Source organism: Euprymna scolopes, chromosome 44 (genome assembly GCF_053919585.1).
Source record: "Euprymna scolopes isolate OS-2025 chromosome 44, ASM5391958v1, whole genome shotgun sequence".
NCBI classification, from domain to species: domain Eukaryota; kingdom Metazoa; phylum Mollusca; class Cephalopoda; order Sepiida; family Sepiolidae; genus Euprymna; species Euprymna scolopes.
Window position 1 is genome coordinate 8,950,724 of NC_136525.1, and position 6,792 is coordinate 8,957,515.

Sequence of the window (6,792 nt, forward strand, 5' to 3'; positions counted from 1 at the left end):
TTTCAGCTAGTCTAGTGTTTCTTGTGAAAGTTTGGCGAGGGGGGACGATAGACTGAAGCTCAGTCGAACACTTTCCATGAAAATAACGATAAAGCAGAGACAAACTCGCAACATCTCTTCTGTGAGATAGAGGTTGCAGCGAAGAAAAAAGGACATCTCCCACCAGGCCACAAAGTCTATTTTGAACCCTATCAAGGCAGGACAAGTCTTTTCTAGCAGCTCCTGCCCATATGTGGCAACAGTATTCCATCCTTGGACGTATCTGGCTCTTATATAGATAGAGAATTGCATCAGCAGTGAGATATCTACTGGATCGATAGAAGGATCCGACCATTTTTCCAGCGGCCTTGGCAACAGATTTGATGTACGTATTCCATTTAAGATTAGGAGTAAAGGTCAAGCCCAGAAGCCTGTCAAAACTTGAGGCCTCCCCAAGACGAGAGCCATTCATTTTAATTGATGCCAGATGGGGGATCAGAACATATATGTGTGTATATATATGTGTGTATATATATATGTGTCTCTGTGTGTATATATACATGCATGTTTGCATATATGTGTGTGTATATATAAATGTGTATATATATGTGTGTCTGTGTGTGTATATATATATATATGCATGTTTGTATATATGTGTGTGTATATATGTATGTTAATGTCAGGTCATGTCATATGCTACTGGTACCATGTAACCCAGTACTACCTGCCTCATGGTCGGGTCATCTGCGACTAAACTGGTTCCCCCACCAGTTTGGTGAGAAGGGTGGCTAGTTTCCTTGAAGGATTAAATACAAGACCTTCCAAAGGGCGAATGAACCCTTTTTTGGGGTCAACGGTCAACTAGCACCGTGTGTGTTTGTGTGTATGTATGTGTGTGTTGGGGTGGAGAGGGCTCCCGTGGTGAAGGCAATCTTTCTAGGAGAAGCAAATCCCTGATTTAAAAACCATAAAGCGGGAGACCAGTACCTGCATTAAGCTGGTCTGCAGTTTAACTTGTTGCTGGCTATCTTGCTCTTGCTTGTTGCTGGATCTCAACATTTTGAATTGAGAGAGAGACTTAGCTGTCGTACAAAGCTAAGACTCTGTAACATCATCTGTGTATAGATACTCCCTCAGGCATTTGTCTATTAAAATGGCCCTGTGGCGATGGAAGTCATTTTTGGGCTCATGGACTTTAAGTGTCTGAGGGAGTGGCACTCGCCTGACAAGACGTTGCAATCATCATATATATGTGTGTGTGTGTGTGTGTGTGTGGTATATGTATATATATGCGTGTGTGCATATTTAGACAGCATTTTCTTTCTATGGCATATTTCATTAAATAAAATAGACGTTTTTTGTCTATTAATTCTATTTTCGATCCTTTCACACTTCTGAAAAAACAGTCTCCATTTCTGGCGGGAACTGGCTGATGTAATCACCATATTTATCATAAGTCTGAGTACTTTCCATCCTTTCAGGATTCATCGTCAGGGATAGATTAATCTAACTGGCTTTGGAAAATTTATAAATTAAAAAAAAAATGACCAAAAAAAAAGGAGATAGGTTTATCAGTAGAGCAATGGAGAAGAAGTTGCTCACAAGGAAACACAAAAGAAAGCTAAAATAGTATTGTTAATCCAGGTACGGCAAAAAACGGGATCAAATGTCGATCAATATATGTAAATATGACACAAAAAAAGAGGAGATAGGTTTATCAGTAGAACAATCGAGAGGAAGTTGTTTTATTATCATGTTGAATAATTTATTCGTAACGCAAATTTAAAAAAAACATATTTTCGGGGTTATTTATTTCTGTTAGTAACGTAGAATAAAATATATGAATGTTTTTTTAAGAAAGGTGTATTAAAAAATGGAGAATAAATTAAAATAAAAAGAGAAAGGCGGTGGTTAGATCGCCGTTGTAAAATGCTCTAAAAAATAACTTAAACGTAATACAGAAATGGACGACGTAAAAAAAGTGCAGAAAGTATTTACAATTGTTTATTTGGATAATTTAAACGTGAAAAAAAACAAAAAACAATTGGGACGCTGAAAACGTACACAGTAAAACAATACGTTTTATTGTCGCGTTGATTATTTAATTGTAACGCAAATAAAAAAAATATTTTCGGAGTTATTTATTTATGTTGGTAGTGTAGAAGAAAATGTTTGAATGTTTTTTTTAGAAAGGTGTATTAGAAATGGAGAATAAATTAAAAAAAAAGGAAGGCGGTGGTTATTTGTTAACGCTGTTATGACTTTATGTTTATGTTTATACATGCATATACAACCGGAAGTCGTAAACCGGATGTTGGGTTACAACACCCGTTACAAGGTCATTTGAGTTTTATAATTATATATATATATATTTTTATTTTTATTTCCAATTTACATTCTGTTGTGAAAAGTTTTGAATAATCTTCCAATAGGTCCTAATGCGATCTTTCTCTTTTCTTTTCTTTTTTTTCTATCCTTTTTTTTCTATCTTTCTTTTTCTATCTTCTTTTTTAGAGAGCTCGCGATTATTTTTATAAACTCCTTATGAACTTTTTAAACCTTTTTTTGAAGAGCGCCATTTTTCTTTTTTAATTTCTCTCCAATCTATCCCATGTTTCATTTTTTCTTTTTGGCGTCGAGAGGTTCCAGGTCGCCTGATGAAGTCTCTTTGACTGAAACAGATGGCTATTTGTAGCGACCATATGTAACTGTTTACCTCCAATAATAATAATAATAATATATATATATATATATATATATATATATATATATAAAAGTCACTTTGTGTGTGTGTGTGTGTGTGTGTGTGTGTGTGTGTGTGTGTGTGTGTGTGTGTGGTTATGTGTGTGTGTGAGTCCTTTCTAATAGGTTCCAAAACAGCTGAGCCTATCTTTTGCAAATTTCACATAAAGGTAATTTATATGTCTGGCAGTGTTCTTAGATATATTTTGTGCAGAAATTCGTCTGATAAGTCTCAAAAATCAAAAAAATCCGATCCGAAAAATAGTCTTTTTTTCTTATAGATAAAAAAAAAAGAATTTTTACTGGGGAATATTTTACGTTACACCGGCCAGGAGAGATAATAAACTCTCAGCAAATAATTCTTCTTTAAAAAACAGAATTATTATAATCTGGACAGCGGTAGAGCATTCAACTACAGCTCGAATGATCCCTTGTGCAAACCTGGGTGTACCTCACCATTTTATTTTAATTTTTTTCTTATTTATGAGCTCAATTTACGATAAAAGAAAATGGTACCATTTAAAATCGCCGCAAATCATTTCTCCATTTGCATGTTTTAAAACTAAAGATTAATCAGAAGTGACTTTTCCAGGGCATTCATCGCCAAGCCCGAATATCACCTGATGTGATATTTGTGACAAACACAAGTCAGTGCAACAAAACTCTCCACTCTATAGGTGTGTGTTTATATGTATAAAGAATACACACACACACACACACACACACATACACACACACACAAACACACACAAACACATACACACACACACGAGTTAGAACAGATACATCGAAAACATTACCAAGGCTGCTGCAAAGAAGGTGGGCTATATTTATTTGCTTCCCCACTGAGCAAATTAGGCACAAGGCCCTGCGAAGAAGGTGGGCTCCCTCTACTGTTCTAGAAAGTTACTTATGCCTGAAAGTATCCTGTACCTCTATAAGGCCACCATTCGCCCATGTATGGAGTACTGTTGTCACATTTGGGCTGGTGCATCTGCTACTAGTCTCTCGCTCCTGGACAAAGTCCAAAAAAGAGAGTCATCAACCTGATAGGCCCTGAACTGTCATCTAAGCTTTAACCTCTGTCCTATCGATGAAATGTTTCATCCCTCTGCCTGTTTTACAAGTATTTTAATGGTGGATGCTCCGACGAAGTACACATCTTTGAACCCCCCTCGATGTAAATAAATAGCCCCGACAAACCTGACAAGCAGCAAAGTCCCACCCCCTACACAGTAAACATCCTTAGATGTAAGAAAGCTTTCTACTCTAATAGTTCCTTCATCAGAACTGCTATTATTTGGAATTCCCTTCCAGGTTTCTGCTTCCCCAACTTCCCCAACAGAAGTCTTGGTTTTGGCCTTGAATCGTTGCTGGTTAAATAATCCTCCACTTGATCGATACTCAACACCTATGCCTCCTGAGGTGTTCCTGAAAGCTGTCTCAAGCATCACCGAAAAGAAAAAAGCAAATAGGATCGGAGCAAGGACACATCCTTGCTTAGTTCCATTTGACACTTCAAATTGTTCACTTTGTTCACAGCCAGATCGTACTGTCGCCACCATTCCCCAGTGAAAGAAGACAATCACATTCAACATTTTGTCTGGAATACCAAGCCTCCTCAAAACAGTCCACGGGGCATCAGTAGAGGCGTTATCAAATGCCTTTGTGAGGTCAACGAATGTGACAAACATGTCCTTATTCTGCTCCCTCGCTTTCTCTTGTAGTTGCCGAAGGCTGAAGATCATGCCCACAGTACCTCTTCCTGTCCTAAAACCACACTGGATTTCTGGGAGCACAGTTTTACAAATTGAACCATTGAGTCTGTTTAAGATTACACGAGCTAGAATCTTACCAGCAACAGACAAAAGAGAAATTCCTCTATGGTTATCACACTCACATTTATTTCCTTTGTGCTTAAGCAGGTGAATGATTGATGCGTCTTTGAACTGTTGTGGCACTCTACCAAGTTCCCATATTAATGAAAATAAGGCACTTAGTTTCCTGATTAACAGTTGGCTTCCACATTTGTATACTTCTGCAGGTATGCCGTCATCACCTGGAGCCTTACCATCTGAAAGTTGCTTTACAGCCCATTCAATCTCTGACATAGATGGAGTATCAGCAAGCGCCTCGATGGTTGGCCTCTGAGGAATATCATCAATCACTCCTCGATCCACTGTCGATTCTTTGTTTAAAACATTTGAAAAGTGTTCAGCCCAGCGCTTAGTAATTTCTTTCTTATCAGTGAGGAGAATACCATCCGACGAAAATATTGGAGATGCCCCCCCCCCTTAAAATGGGACCAAACACCCCCTTGAGGTTTTGGTAGAATGATTTAAAATCACACCTATCCACCGTATCTTGTAAGGCCTCAGTTTTCTGCTCCCACCAGTTTTGTTTCATTTTCCGGAGCCGAGATTGTGCCAACCTTTTGGCCATTCTGAAAACTTGTGTTTCACTGTAGAATTTTTGTCAGTAATCCATACTTGATGGGTTTGATGCATGTTATTGAGCAGTGGGACGATAGTTGGATCATTTTCATCAAACCAATCTTGGTTTTTCCTTATAAAGGAGTCACCATTTATAAGTGGTGACTCCTTTATATATATATATATATATATAAAGGAGTCACCACTTGTCAAGGGTCGGAAGCCACTCGAGGATAAGCATTAATGAGTGTACAGTAGTCAATAGAACAAAATTGTAGTAATCGTTAGTACTGGAAATTTGGGAAATTTGATTATTTAAGGAGACGACTCGTCAAAAACTTGTTTACATTGGACTATCTAAATAAAAGCCAAGTACGTCCAAGGATGGAATACTGTTGCCATATCTGGACAGGAGCTGCTAAAAACAGCCTATCCTGCCTTGACAGAGTACAAAATAGACTTCGTGGCTTAGTGGGGGATGCCCTTTTCTCTACCCTGCAACCTCTCTCCCACAGAAGAGACGTTGCGAGCCTATCCTTGTTTTATCGTTATTTCCATGGCAGCTGCTCGTCTGAACTCCAATCTCTGGTCCCCCCTCGCCAATCTTTCACAAAAAACACCCGTCTAGCTGAATCCACTGTGAAAAATTACCCCCACTCTTTATCTGTGTCTAAATCAAAACGCGGATTCCATGAACAAAGCTTCTTTCTTAGAACTGCACGCCTGTGGAACTCTGTTCCATCTGTCTGCTTCCCACCTGACTACAACTTGGACGTCTTCAAGTCCAACGTTAACAGATTTCTAATGAATCGCCCCCTTAAGTAAACACTTCATCAAATCTCCACACTAACGTACTGTACTTGCAATAACCCTTATCCCTGAGTGACTTCCGGGCCTTGATAAGTGGTGACACCGTGTAAAAAAAAAAAATTCCGATGAAAAAACTTGTTTACATTCGACTTGAAGACGATCATATTGTAGCAAAAGCAGGAAAATAGAAGAGAGTTCCACAGGCATGCAATTCTTAAAAAAGAAGCTTTGTTCATGCAATCTATGTTTAGGTCTAGGCACAGACAAAAAGTGGGGTATGTTATTGATAGTGGTTTCGGCTAGACGAGTGTTTATCATAAAAGTTTGGCAAGGTGGGAGGGGGGACCATAGATTGGAGCTCAGACGAGCACTTGCCATGAAAATAATGATAAAGCCATGACAGGCTCGCAACGTCTTTTTTGTGGGAAAGAGGTTGCAAGGAAGAGAAAAGGGCACCCCCCCCACTAGGCTACAAAGTCTATTTTGAACTCTGTCAAGGCAGGATAAGTTGCTTCTAGCAACTCTTGCAAGAGTACTCCATCGTAGGAGGTTGTTGATTCTTATACAGGTAGAGGATGGCATTAGCAAACGAGATATCTACTGGAGCGGTAGAATGATCCCACCATTTTTTCAGTGACCTTGGTAACGGATTTGATGTATGTGTTCCATAACAGATCAGATATATATATATATATATATATATATATATATATATATATATATATATATACCGACATACCAAGCGCCCCCCCACCTTCCCCCCTTGTTCCCTTCCTCTCTTTCGTCTGCCCTCCTCACACCCCCCGACCTCATTCACTCTTTCACTCTT